Source organism: Phocoena phocoena, chromosome 8 (genome assembly GCF_963924675.1).
Source record: "Phocoena phocoena chromosome 8, mPhoPho1.1, whole genome shotgun sequence".
In the NCBI taxonomy this organism is placed as follows: domain Eukaryota; kingdom Metazoa; phylum Chordata; class Mammalia; order Artiodactyla; family Phocoenidae; genus Phocoena; species Phocoena phocoena.
In genome coordinates, this window is record NC_089226.1 from 61614307 (window position 1) to 61628857 (window position 14551).

Sequence of the window (14551 nt, forward strand, 5' to 3'; positions counted from 1 at the left end):
TGAATAGGGTTCAGAGGCGCCTCAGTGATTGGCCCTGGCCAAGTTACAAGTCAGCTCCTAGCCCTTGGGCCGTATAAGAAAGATGAGACTTGAGGTCTGTGTGTGATTTCTGCCTCTCCCACCAAGACGATTTGGGGAGAGGGGGAGAGACGGCAGGACCTAAAAGGAAAAATGTAACATAAACATTTAGGCAATGCTTCCGGCATCTGAGAATTATACTGCTTTTGAAAGATAATTGCTGGCTTACGAGTAGATGCTAGTGGAGAGATTCACCAGAGGTTGCTGGATTGTTTTGTTCATTGTCTCACATAGCAATGCAGCCTAACAGTCTTTGATTATGCAATGGAAAAAAATCTAAAAAAGGATCAGAAATGGCTGTGTGAGTTAATTGTACAAGAAACACCCTTGACCCTGAGCCTCACTTTCAGCTGCCAAACAAACAGGGACATCTTCCAAGGACTTAAGCTTTGAATTAAAAGTAGCAACATGCATGGTAGTTTGTATCTGATAAGCAACAAGTAATTACTGTATAGCACAGGGAATTATACTCAATACCTTATAATAACCTATAATGGAAAATAATCTGAAAAAATATATATATATATATAACGGAATGGCTTTGCTGTACACCTGAAACTAACACAATGTTGTAAATCAACTATACTTCAATTAAAAAATAAAGTAACAACGTGCGGCACAAGCAGAACCACCCATTCAACAGGTTAGGAGCCTCGGTGGACAGGCGCCACCTTCCACCCTTTGTCACAGACATCCTGCCTACGGAAGGGGTAAAGCCATTCCACACAATGAGGGAGCTCTGTGCCTCTGGCAGTGAAAAGAGCTATAAGTTTGGAGCAACAGGAAGTGAGAATCGGTTCGAACTCCAGAAATCAATATAACCAAATGGATGGAAGATCCTGGAATTGTACATTATGGCCAAGAGGTTTGGGGATGGCTTTTATGACAAGAATCAGGCATATTGTTCCTTCAAACCACTATTTTTTGTATCTCATAGTTTAGGAGGTTGAGTAGTGTCCCCAAAAAGGTATGTCCAAGTCCTAACCCCAGTACCTATGAATGTGACCTTATTTAGAAATAGGGTCTTTGCAGATGTAATTAAGGATATTGAAACGAGATCATCCTAGGTTTGGGGTGGGCCCTAAATCCAGTGACTAGAGCCCTTATAAGAAGAGGAGAAAACAGAGACACAGAAAACAAGGCCATGTGAAGATCGAGACAGAAACTGGAGGGCAACCCCAAACCTAGCAGCCACCAGAAAGTAAGAGAGAGGCATGGAATGGATTCTCCCTCAGAACCTCCTGAGGGTGCGTGACCCTAGCAACATTGATTTTGTACTTTTGCCCTCCAGAGCCGTGAGGGAGTATATTTCTGTTGTTTTAAGCCACTAAGTTTGTGGTAATTTGTTACAGCAGCCCTAGGAAATTATTACACATATGAACACCCACCAGAAGGATTAGGGACACAAAAAAGCAGTTTTAACAACCAAGTAAATCAGTCAATATGCCATGAATGGAATCAGAGCGTCCCGCACCTGAGATGAGGCTGAGAAGCCCAGAACTGTGGAATATGTCATTGCGGCTGGAGCCAGTTGTCAGGGTGTGGGAGTCGAGCTCCTCCTGCAAAACTGTCCTGGGACATTCAAAAGGCAAAAAGCCTGGAAGTGACTGAATAGACTCTATTGAATCCCTTTCTGTAATCTGAGGAATTCAGCGGGCCCTGACACGGGGGAGGCCTGGCCTGGATTTGAGCTTGCATTCCTTGGCAAATCACTCAGAGGCCACCATCAAAGCCCCAGCAGGCCTCTATCTTGAGCTAATATGGCATTCTTCTGACCCCGGAACTTATTTTACCACCCACATAATAAAGGACAGGGCAGATCATTAGGGACTGGTGTGCGCTACCTCTTAAAGGCAGGCTCGTGGAGTGAGAGGTAGAATGAGGCATTGAAGACGGGTTTGACCGAGATGCCATGGGCAGCACATCCGGACTGGTGGTGACTTACAGAAAATTGTATACGGCTGGAGTCCGGCCGCTATTTTCATCTTCGTACAAGCATTCCCCTGTGTCTCTGGGGCTGGGTCCAAGGAAGGAGAAGTCATTAAGAGCCACCCAGCATCTACCACAACTAGGAAATAATTTGACTCATAAAATTTAGCATTGCATTAGTTGAATGGTGTTTACTTATGAGATTTTGTTTGAAGAATAACTATCATTTGTATGGTGTCGAAAGGAGAGATAGTTAGGAATTCTCTGGCAGTCCAGGGGCCTGGGGTTCAATCCCTGGTCGGGGAATTAAGATCCCACAAACCACAAAAAACAAAAAAAAAGAGATGATAGTTGCTAATCAATTTAACTACGGAAGTGGAAGAAGCGAGCCTACCCTGGGCAAAGAATAGCATTGGTTCATCCATCTCGTTCCACTTGAAGGCAAATGGCATCGTTTAGGAATGTTGCACAACACAAAGTACCCTACTGAATTTTTTTTTATCTTATTTGGGTTCAGTGGATCTTAGAAGCAGAAGAGAAGGCTCTCAGAACCAGACCATATGTATAATAATCCATGCACTAAGCCAGGCTGGTATGACAATTGAGAGGCTTTGAAAAGGAAAAAAAAAAAAAACTTTTAATAGGTCTGCAAGCTTACACATTTAATCTGAGAGTTAGTACGATCCCTGAGACTGGTTGTAGAATGGTCCTTGAGGCTGGTACCCCAGCTTTTTGGTATCAGATCCCATCAAGTTAAGTGTGATGGTATCACGGTAACCCACTGAGTCCTCTGGAGGTAATATACGATGCAAAATCAATCTACTACCAGCTATTCAACTTAATAGTTTGACAGAGCTGCAGCTTAACCACAACTCCTCCTTCTTGTGGGGAGCTGGATGGAGGAAATATTAATTCACATAGGCAGAGTATATGGTTTAGATATTTTTTTCTATCGCCAAGTTGTGTCTAAGCCACACCCTGGGCCAGAGGGCAATGAGCAAGGCACTGCTGCCCCATAAAAACAAGAGGATTGCTTCAGGGTCTGCACCAGAGGAAAGAGACCAGGAAGGAGAAAGAGGAGTTGATCTCGGAATCATGTCCCCTACAAAGTAGATTCTGTCAAAGTTAGTTTGCTTAGGAAGCTAATGTAGGGGAGGGGAATATAGGAGGGGGCAGGGGCCGTTCTATTGATTCAGGCCAAAGATTTATGTCAAAAAAAAAAAAGAGACAGGATAAAGGTAGATATTTACATACTTATACTTCCACCGCTGGAAAATGTGTACAAGATATTAAAGAGACCATATCTTAACATGGTTCCAAGTAGAATGGGAACATTTATGAGGACAGAAAATGTAATTTGCAGATGGCTGCTGTACTTAGGAAGGTTGTAAAATTACAATGTGAATCCTCAAAGGAAGAATGGAAACTGTTCTTCACACTTAAGTTAGGAAGTGAAGCATCCTCAGGTAATCAGATTAGAGTATCACCTGAGAAAGCCTGGTACAAGCAGTGTGACCGAAAACCCGATTTCCTAAATTTGTCTAAGGATGTCTCTAGCCCTGCTCTGTACAGCATGATAGCCACTAGCCACCTGTGACTGTTTAAATTTTAAGTTTAATTAATTAAAATTAAATAAAATTAAAAATTCAGCCCTCAGTCACACAACCCACATTTCAAGAGCTTAACAGCCGCTATTAGCAAGTGGCTACCACGTTGGACTCCATGCCTCTCAGTTAATATTAGCCCATGGGGTGAACATGCCACCCCAAATGTTACCAGTAACAATCGCGCAGGTTTAATCTGAGAGATGAGACAAAGAAATCTCCCATTTCACCTGAAAGGCACATCTTGAACAAGAAATTATCCGTATGAATGAAATTACAGAACAATTCATGGAGAAATGACTTCTTCCAATAGCACTGGGACCATTAAAATTGGTAGATAAGGATACAGGAGGTAGTTTCTTAAATGGTCCCATGCTTCAGGACGTGTACCAGCACTCTCAAAAATATATACCTTCCAACATGGTTTACCTTGATTATGGGAATTACGGTTATTGATTTTATCCTTTGGGGGAAGTATTGCAACAATTGTGTCTGCCAAAGTAACAAGATTCCCTTCTGTCTGTGTGGTGAAAATGATCGGGATGTTCACTGTAAGCCTGCCTCAGCCTGGAAAGAGGATGCATAGGCTGTGAGAAAGATGAGGGCGTTTACTTTGTAACATGCAATTTTGGATAAAAAAGTAATCATAACCTTGCACTTACCTTCAACAGATATCTTAGTTTTAATAACAAGTGTCCTATACAGAAGAGCCTAGAAACATGAAAGGGCCCAATACAAGTTTGTTGATTGAAAAAAAACTAAAGTTTACTTTGCTAAGCAAAGTAGAACACCAGTAAGAAGTGGATCACGTTTGCAATGATAACCTTAGGAGTAAACACGTTAGTAAGAGTTAAGACTCTGCTTCTGAGGGAGCAACCTGGGGAGAGAGAGACCAGTGAGAATCAAGGGCAGGAGTGGGGAAAACATGATAAGTGTACTGAGCCTGGTCACAGGCCAGGGCTACAGAGCTTGGAGCGCTGAACCCTGCTGGGCTTGTTTAATCGATGCTTCTTGGCTTTCCGTGAAGCCAGCACAACAGGTCCAACAGAAGTCACCATCACATTCACTGCCAGACGTACCCACCCTTAAGAAGTCTTCAGACCGTGGGGATATCCTGGCAACAAAGGTTGAGAAGTGACAGGAATGAATGAGCAGCTTTGCTTTGTGTCTATTTCATCTTCTGTAGCTAACCCAATGTTAAGTTTCCTCACAGACCTTGATTTGTTTTATCTATACAAGTGAGTAAGGGGAGGCAAAAGTAAGCTTTTTCTATGGCTGAACTATTTAAGCCTGCCTGTGATCTTAGGCTAGATCTAGGACTTAAGCCTCTATGAGATGCCCCAAGAGGCTGAAGCCATAGTGTCTTGGTTGAAACTGAAAGCAATTGCTACAGGGCAAGTCTGCGGCGGCTTACCTACATAGTGCACAAACCTTGCTGGACCTGCATCTTGGGGAAGGGACGTGCAGAAAGACCTCTTGACTATCTCACGTGGGCTGCCTCTCAGAAAGTAGCCCCTGCTACCTAGTCCTTGTGTTCTCCAAGTCAGGGACTCCTCCCAACCTTTTTGTCAATCTGGGACCATTAGAATGAGAGGGGGAAATAAACAGAGAAGATTTTAAATGGCAAATATTATGAGAAAGAGGAAAAGGAGAGAGAGAGGGGGAGGGAGAGAGAGAGGCAGGGAGGGAGACAGGGAGAGAGAAGTAAGTTAAGACTAGAGGTGAAATCGCAGAAAACAGATTGCGTTAAACACATGCAAAATAAAATAAAATTAAGCTAAGTTTAAATTCAAATAAAAATCCGATGCCAAATGGATAAGAAACTGACAGTTGAGTTTAAGAAGTCAAGCTGCTCTTTATTTTTTCTGTCCTCTGTAATGCATGTCATGTTGCCCACGCTTTTAACCCATACCTACCCTGGTCAGGATTTACCTGGTGAGCTGACCCAAACTTTCATACAAGAGTCTGAACCCATGGTGAATCGGCCTAGAATTGTGCCAATGTGTTCATTAACTTTACCACCAGACATGGCAGAATAAGGAGTCTTGCCAGGGGTTCCTCACATTCTACCCTTATTTCTCCAGGCCTCGGTTATAGTGGAGCCTACTCAGGCATCACTATTTTTGCAACAAACAGAAGCCTCCCCTCAAGCTGACTAGGCCTCACCAAGCTGCTTTCCCAGGATGAGAAAATCTTTACCACTCAGCATCAAGCAGCAATACTGGAAACAGCATCCACATTCGTCTAAGGCTCTATTGCTTGCAAACCTACCTGCCAGCAACCATTTCTCTTCTAGACAAGGATCAGTTGGTTACACGGAACAGAAAGTATCTCGGTTGACTTAAGTGAAGGTGGGTTTGTTGTAAAAGAATTGGCAGCTACCCCAGCCCCCAAAGCAGACTGTTGAAATAATTTATTGTCTGGAGCCCTTCCTGAATTAACAGAAAGGAGGAGCCATTAAAGGATAATATAGCTTATTTATTATTTCAATAGCTTCTCAGGCGAAGCAGGAAAGAAACCAGACCTCTTTTGTGAACAATAATGGGACCCACTAACTCTGGGGAAAATGCGAGATGCCCTTCTAATTGAGGAAATATATCCTTTTTCAATATGGGTTTAGATTGTACTCTATAAAAATTAATGTGTTCCTGGGAACAGTGGAGGAGCTTGTATAACAATTCTATTAATCAAATGAACCGATGTGATTCCCACTCACGTGTAAGAATATCGAAGAGGAAATCTGGCCAGGAAGAGCTAAATCCACAACTAATACAGACCCGGAGGCCCTTCATCTTCCTCTCCCACTCCCACCTCCACCCTATACACACAATTCTGCAAGACTTGGGTGACAATAGGCGTCATTTTGAACTGGCTAAAGTTCTGGGGACCTGCCTCCAACTGGCATACTCAGATTTGGGATGTTGGGGTAGGATAAGAGTGGTGAATTTGGAGACAGAGAGGTCCAAGTGAGACAGGCTGGGACCTGGGACCTGGGACCCTTTGCTGCAGTGCTTGCACCTGGACAAACGTCTCCTCCAACAACAAAATACAAAGGATCATAAGGGACTAATAATAACTGCATGCATGTGCAGTAGGGGCAAATTATGAATAAGGAAATACAAAAAGGCCAAAACCCAACTGCCACTTCTGAGGTGCTGGGAGCAGAAGCAGGGTACTGCCCGTGATCCCTGCACACAGCACCACCAAGATGGGTGTAGCACCACCAAGATGGGCAGACCATCTAAGCCAACCCTGAGGCCCAACCTACCGATCCACCCTACCCTCACCCCATATAAGGAACCAGCCCCCACTCAGCGAGTGAGCAAGTGCACCTGTTGTTTGTTTTCACTCCTTCGTGCTGCACCACGAGCCCAATGATGCCTTGCTTGTGTTCCTTGTCTGGCCTCTTATCAATTTCTATCGATTAAAGAATCCAAGCACCCGAGCTGGTAACACAAGAAGCGAGATCCCTTCCTGTGATAGGTGTGGAAGTTGGTGATTTCAAATGGAGAAAATGTGAAAAGGAGGCCCACGGAGAAGGGAATTTTGTGCATCTAAAGGCCAGGGAACAAGACTTCCCTGGCAGTCCAGTGATTAAGATTCCACACTTCCACTGTAGGCGACATGGGTTCAAACCCTGGTTGGGGACCCTGCATGCCATGCGGTGCCACCAAAAAAATTTAAAAATAAAAACTAAAAGCCAGGGAGTTTGTGAAGGACCTAGATTTGTATGTACCATCCCCCCCTTTGAGAAGTAAATAGAAGGTCTACGTTAAGAGTGTTTTATCCTTCCCTCTTTGACATTGACTCTCCCTTCTGAAATTGCTTCAACTCTTCAGTGAAGAAACCTGCATATACACTTAGGCTGCTGGTAATTTTGGAGAGACTAGAGGGGGAGAAAGATCTTCCCAACAATCTTCTCCTTTGATTTATGGGAGGGAGACATCAAATGGGGCATAACGTGGAGCTCCCAGCAGTGACAGGCCAAACTGAGAGCAGGGAGCAAATACCCTTGATGATAGGATAGCACTGCAGAGGTGACAAATTCGAGGGGCCATAAGACTGAAGCTTTGTATAGATCAGAGGACACTGCCCTCTAAAAGAGGAAGTGAGGGAGGCTGGACATTCAAAGTGACTGGATATCATCTAGTTACAATGAGTTCTAAACTCCTGTTTCAAGTCCAAAGTTCTACACACGCTGATACACTCTTACCACACTCACTCTCCCAGGGTCCCACACTCCCTCTGGCTGGCTCGATTCTTTCACTTGAATCTGGGTATCAAGCAGAGCTCCTTCATCAGCTTTCACTAAGAAAACTGAAAATTTCTTCTTTCAAGAGATAGGAGCTCTGAAGTTTTGGAGGGTCAGTCCGGGAAATGTCACATCAGTGTCACAGACTGTGCCTCCTACACTTTTCCTCTTGTTCTCCCCTCCCTCTCCAGAGTGACCAGCAAAAGCTTTTCCTGTTCCCTGCAGATGTGTTGCCCATACTCAGACCCCTTGGTTTCTCAGCTTCTACCTCAAATGAGCCTGATATGAAAGTTCTTCCCCAAAAATTACAGTACTCTCTCTTCAGCAAGTCTGGTGAGTATAATTCCCTCCATCTCGTAAACGTAGGATTAAGTGACCATCTCACAGCATCTAAGGACAAGAAAAGCCTGGAGGACTAGAACAAGGGGGTCAGAAGGCCAGCTTTCTCCCTCTGATTCTCAAAGGCCTCCTGATCTCTCAGCTCCACTCCTTTCCACATGCCTCCTCCACGCTGCTTCCCCTGAAGCTCACTCTCTGTTCCTTCTTATCAGCAATGCACAGGGAGAGAAAACAGCCACCTCAACGCAGCTCAAGTGCCTTCTGTCAAATATTAGTCATTGTGTCTTAGTTGAATGTCCTGAGAGATAAAGAGAATGAGCGTCTAACCGGTAGCCTTGGGTCAGATACAATCAACTGTTGCCCAGCAGCTCGGGAATGAGATGAACATGGTACACAGGGCCAGCTCTTACGGGATCTGTGGGCTAGGCAGGCACAGAAGCTTGTCTAATAGAAGTAGCTAGTCTATGTATCCTTGATGGTTGTTGTAGAGTTTAGGGACACCAATAAATAATACCCCTCCATTCCCTGCCAAAGTTCTGAATCAACTGAGAAATAATTCAAAAGAATAAGGCAAGTGAGAGATCAAAAGAACAACATGAAGTTGCTATCGGCAAGGGTGGCTGTATCGTTTAGTAAATGGACTTCTTGATCCCGACCCCCAGGATTAGGGAAACTAACCCATCCACTCTGGGCAAGAAAACTATAGCTCTCCCTCTTCCCCACCCCATCCCTCAGCCCATTCAGGGAGGACCCCTTTCAATTTTACTTCATGGAAGAGGAAAGCAGAGCGTGTGTATCCTGGGGAACCTGGCTAAAGAGAGTCAGAGTGTTGAGTACGCCCGACTCATTTGTCCCAAATTTACCAGAGAAGTGACCCCTTTGCCCCAGAGGGGTCAAATCAAAAATCAGATCTGAGTCTGATCAAGTCTCCAGATACAATTACCAATTCACCAGCAATATGTGAGACAGAGAAACATCTTCAATGATAACATAGCAATTCATGCGTACTGTGGGACATTCTACAGGACAAATAACCCATTTTCCTCAACCAATAAGTTTCAAAGAAAAAAAATGATGCAAGGGAAATATATAGATTAAAAAACATCTAAGAAAGCTATAAACTAATATTAACGATTGGGTCTTATTTGGATTCTGATTCCAAAAACAAGCTGAAAAAAATTATGCAATAACTTAGGATATTTGAATACTAATTGAATATTAACAATATTAAGGAAATAAGTTTTGAGTGTCACAATGGTATTATGTGATTGTGTTTTTCCAAGTGTCTTTAATTCTCATACAGTTGAAGGTACTGTAGTCACAACCTGGTAGAGGTGAATCAGAATGTTCTTGGCTACTGGTCTCAGCAGATAAACTGATAATGTCAAAAAAATATTTCTGGCACACAAGAAAGGTAAATTACAACTTATTCTTTAATTTGCTCATACTATGATTTCTCTTTCTCTCTCGTTTTGAGAAGCTGCCTCTTAATAGTTTCCTAAGTTTAGACTCCTTTAGAAGAAGTCATTCCAGTCAGCTCTGAAATCTAGACATTTTTACCTTGTTAAATTTATTTAGGATCTAATTAGTGTTTCTGAGCTCATAATAACTCAGACATCTCACCGTGTTCTGGTACCCTCTTTAAGAACAATTAGCATGGTCCAGCGATTAGGGCTCCGCGCTTCCACTGCAGGGAGCACGGGTTCGATTCTTGGTCGGGGAAATAAGATCCTGCGTGCCCCATGGTGCGGCCAGGAAAAAAAAAAAAAGAGCAATTAGAGCTAGATGCATCTCCTTTTTACCTTTTTTATTAACCCATTTCAATCTTCTCAACATGTGGTAAGAGGAGGTTAGTCCCTCCATGGCTCCCTTTCTTAGATGAAGTCACTTCTAAACAACACATTTTGGATCATATATGGAGCAGCCTGTCTGTACTGATGAATAATGCAGCTGATAACGAATCGTTCTGCACACCCCCACCCATGTCTAAAAGGCTCATATACACAGAGACTCTCTTTTCTCCACGATTAAAGTCTTCTGCAGCTGCTCCTATTTATAAAGTCACCACAGCCCACCAGCATCACTGCGGACCCCACATGGCCCATGCGCATATGTTAAGTCTAATACCTGAGCAGTTCAAGGATGAACTGTAGCACAGTACGCCCAAGACTCCCACTTTTGCTGCGGTTGTGTCCCTTCTGAGAACAGTGCGACCAGCACGTGCTTGCTAGATCCTGTGTAGCAGGCATGTGCTGAGGCCAGTGTCGACCGAGCCACTCCCCCTAACCTCCCTACCCCGCAGAGTCGTGTCTGGCTAAGCCCTGTCCTTGTGAATGTTGAGGTCACCTACATGTCCTTTGACAGAGGCATTTTGGCTGAAGGCAGGAAAGACCCACCCCCTGTACCCCTAAGGCCAATCCACGGTCCTGCCTCTATGAAAAAAGATCCTCACCTGTGGATAAAGTCCCGAGAGTTGTGATGAGGATAAGATCCCACGTATCTGGCACTGAAAACCTGAATTTGCCTGGCCAGTTACAATGGATAAAAACCAACTCCAGCCAGGGACTTCCCTGGTAGTCCAGTGGTTAAGAATCCACCTTCCAATGCAGGGTACGTGGGTTCGATCCCTGGTCAGGGAACTAAGATTCCCACATGCCCCAGGGCAACTAAGCCCACATGCCCCAGGGCAACAACTACTGAGCCCGCGCGCTCTGAAGCCTGTGCACCGCAACTGGAGAAAAGCCTGCGCGCCGCAACTAGAGAAGCCTGTGCACCGCAACTAGAGAAGCCTGTGCACCGCAGTGAAAGACCCCGCGTGCCACAGTGAAGTTCCCACATGCCGCAACTAAGACCCAACGCAACCAAATAATAAAACTAAAAAACAACTCCATCCAAAACAAAACCCTCCACATGGCTCAGTGTAAGCTTCCACAGACCATTGCAGCCACAAGCACACGCTTACTGAAGTCCGGACCTAAAGCTACAGACCCCGGCCTCACCAAAAGCCTCTTCACATGTTAGCTGGGTCCCCAAATTCTACTCCCTGTTTATTTCTTAAGGCTCCTGGTCCAGTGAATCAGATGTTGACGTTCTGTGGATCCTCAGTAAATAGGTCCCTCTTTCCCTCTCCTGAGTTCAAAACCAATTGAAAAGTAGAAGTCAATATATTACTTGGGTAAAGTTAATATTGGAGAAGGTGGCTCGTATCATTGGATAAATGAGTTTTCCAATAGTGAACCCCAGAAATAGAGTCTTACCCGGCCATAGATCATTCTAGAAAACGGAGGTCTCCCTGTTGGGGCAAGTCCGTTTAAAACATCCTACAGTATGCATGCTTCTGTGGTTGGCCTGACTCCCAGAAAGAGACATGGAGGTGCTGAACTAATATGGTCAGTTTGTTCTCAAATTTGCCATTCCACTAAGTTATTAACTCCTCTTCTGGGGAGAGAGGCCAAGGGTATTACTCTGGAGAAGCTCCTGCCATATAAACAAACTGTAGAGGGTGGGGCGGGGGGGAAGCACTTTTCTTCAATAGCAGTCACGATTAATCATCCTAGATGACACCAGGACACATTTTTGTCTTCTTTCTGCTGTGTGTTATGAGAAATGTGAAATGACCGTTTTCCAATCTAATGAAAATGGCCTTGACCTGGGTAGTAAAAGAATCTTGGTGTCAGGAAGCCAACGTTTGGGGAATGATTATTAAAGTATAATGATGAGTAATGACATTCCCATCTTCCAGGCAGTGGGAAGGATGGCTTTTCCTTCCTCCTGTCCACTTCTGGCTGGTGGCTGCGTCCTGTGCAGAGCTTTCTGCGAATCAGCCTTGAGTCTTCTCATCCTCTGTCAACAGGTCCTGGGAGGGACTTGAGGGAGGGTGGCATGAATTGTATTCATTTTAATGACTGCATAATATTCCATTATAAGGACTATTCCATCACATTTTCTTGAATCAATCCTCCATTCCTGGTATTTTTGTTATTACAAAAAAGCTGTGATGAATATCCTTAGGTAGGGCCCTCCTGTCAAGGAGCTTGTAGTCCAGTGGAAGAGACTGATATTAAGTCACTAATTATAATTGTGATAAATGCTGTGAAACAAAAGTACTAGATGCTGTGACAATACATGATATGAAGACCTTAGCTCCTGGGGTTGAGGGTGAGTCACAAAGTGCCGTCCTAAGGAAGTGACATTTAGGCTGAGACTTGAAGGATGAGTAGGAGTTGGTCAGATAGTGCACGTGATAGGTGCAGCGCGTGTGAAGGCCTCCGGGTGGGGTGTACAGCAGCAGCGTGCCACATACACAAGTGCATACGGGCAAGAAAGGGATGCCCTTTAGGGAGCTGCCAGCAGCCCTGTCTCCCTCATCTTTAGAAAGCGCTGGAGAAAGGCTGAGGGCAGCAGGGACTGGATGGCCGAGAACTTTGGGCACAGCTGTGAAAGGCTTGGGCTCTGTTTTATCTTATACATATTAGAGAGCCATTGGAAGGTTTTAAGGAGGGATTTTCTGAAGCTCAATCTGGTGGCCGTGTGGAGGGTGACCTGGGGGGTATAAGACTGAAGATAGGAAAACCAGGTAGGGAACAGAACTAGCTGTGTGGCCTTTGGCACGTCACATAGCCTCCCTGAGCTCCAGTTTCTTCAGCTGAAAATGGAGGTAATAATTCCGACCTTATAGAATTCTGTTATGATTAGCGAGATACACTACCATAAATGTTAAATTCTTGGTAAATGTCAACATTTATTGTTTCCCTAAATTCTTTATTCTTTTTATCTTTCACATCTACTTTGGCACAAAATCCTATTTACCTTCCCTCCTAAAATACCCCTCAAATCTGTTTTCTTCTCCCTATATCCCTTTTTAACTGAACTCTCATAAATTCTAATTTGGTTGCCAAACTGGGTTCCTGCATACAGTCTGTTCCTCCTCTAATCCACCCCATACCTTGGCTACCAGAGTAATTAAACAGAAACCTGAACATGTCACCTGCCTACTTGAAAACCCTCCTGATTCTTTTTTTTTTTTTTTTTTTTTTGCGGTACGCAGGCCCCTCACTGTTGTGGCCTCTCCCGTTGCAGAGCACAGGCTCCGGACGCACAGGCTCAGCGGCCATGGCTCACGGGCCCAGCCGTTCCGCGGCATGTGGGATCTTCCCGGACCGGGGCACGAACCCGTGTCCCCTGCATCAGCAGGCGGACTCTCAACCACTGCGCCACCAGGGAAGCCCTTTACTCATGCTTTTGTTTCCACCCCAGACACCTTCCCTCATTTGTGCCACACAAACAATATCCCAGTCCCTATTTTGAGACTCTGCTCAATGCCACCTCTTTCTTCCCCAAGTTCTGTATTCATTCCTCCCCTGGGCTCCCACAGCATTGTCTACATCCGTATGTTACAGTCCTTATCACATTTAAATCAATTTAATATGTTTATATTAATTTTTCGTCTCCAAGACTATGGACTTCTCAACAACAGTGACCTTGTTTAATCACCCTTGTACCCTCAGTGCCTAGCACAAATTCTTTATGTATTGGACCTACACTTGCCGAGCAAATGAACATTAAAAAGTCACTCTGCATTTGGAACTAGTTGGTCTGGTGCTAACAGGACTCAGCCTCTAGGTGGCCTGTGTTCAGGGGCTCTCCCTTGTCAATCAAAGCCTAGTTCCTCCCTTCCTCCAGGGAGTCTGGGCGGGGAGGGGCAACTAATTTCTTCTATCTCCCATGTGTCACCTGCTCGTACCTGGACCCCACCTTGGGATCCAAGCCAGCAGCCCCCTCTTCGTGTGAAGCTGCAGTGCCATCTACTGGTGACTGGAAGATCTGCAGGTCATGCTGAAGGAGGAAGGAGAAGGAATTAAAGGCCACTGCGGTTTAATCTGGCTGTGGAATCTCAGCTATTGCACCCCACACTGGGCAGTTTTTCCCACCTATGTGAGCCCAGACTTTTTTTTTTTTTTTTTTTTTTTATCTTTGGCTGCGTTGGGTCTTCGTTGCTGCACGCAGCCTTTCTCTAGCTGCAGCGAGCGGGGGCTACTCTTCGCTGAGGTGCATGGGCTTCTCATTGCGGTGGCTTCTCTTGTTGCAGAGCATGGGCTCTAGGCGCGCGGGCTCCAGTAGTTGTGGCTGGCAGGCTCACTAGTTGTGGTGCACGGGCTTAGTTGCTCCGCAGCATGTGGGATCTTCCTGGACCAGGGCTCGAACCCGTGTCCCCTGCGTTGGCAGGCGGATTCTTAACCACTGCGCCACCAGGGAGGTCCGTGATCCCAGACTTGATGGAGGGAGCCTCTTATTTATATTTTCCATTGACCGAAAGCCCTCAGGCATGTCTTGGTGGTTAGCCCTTTCT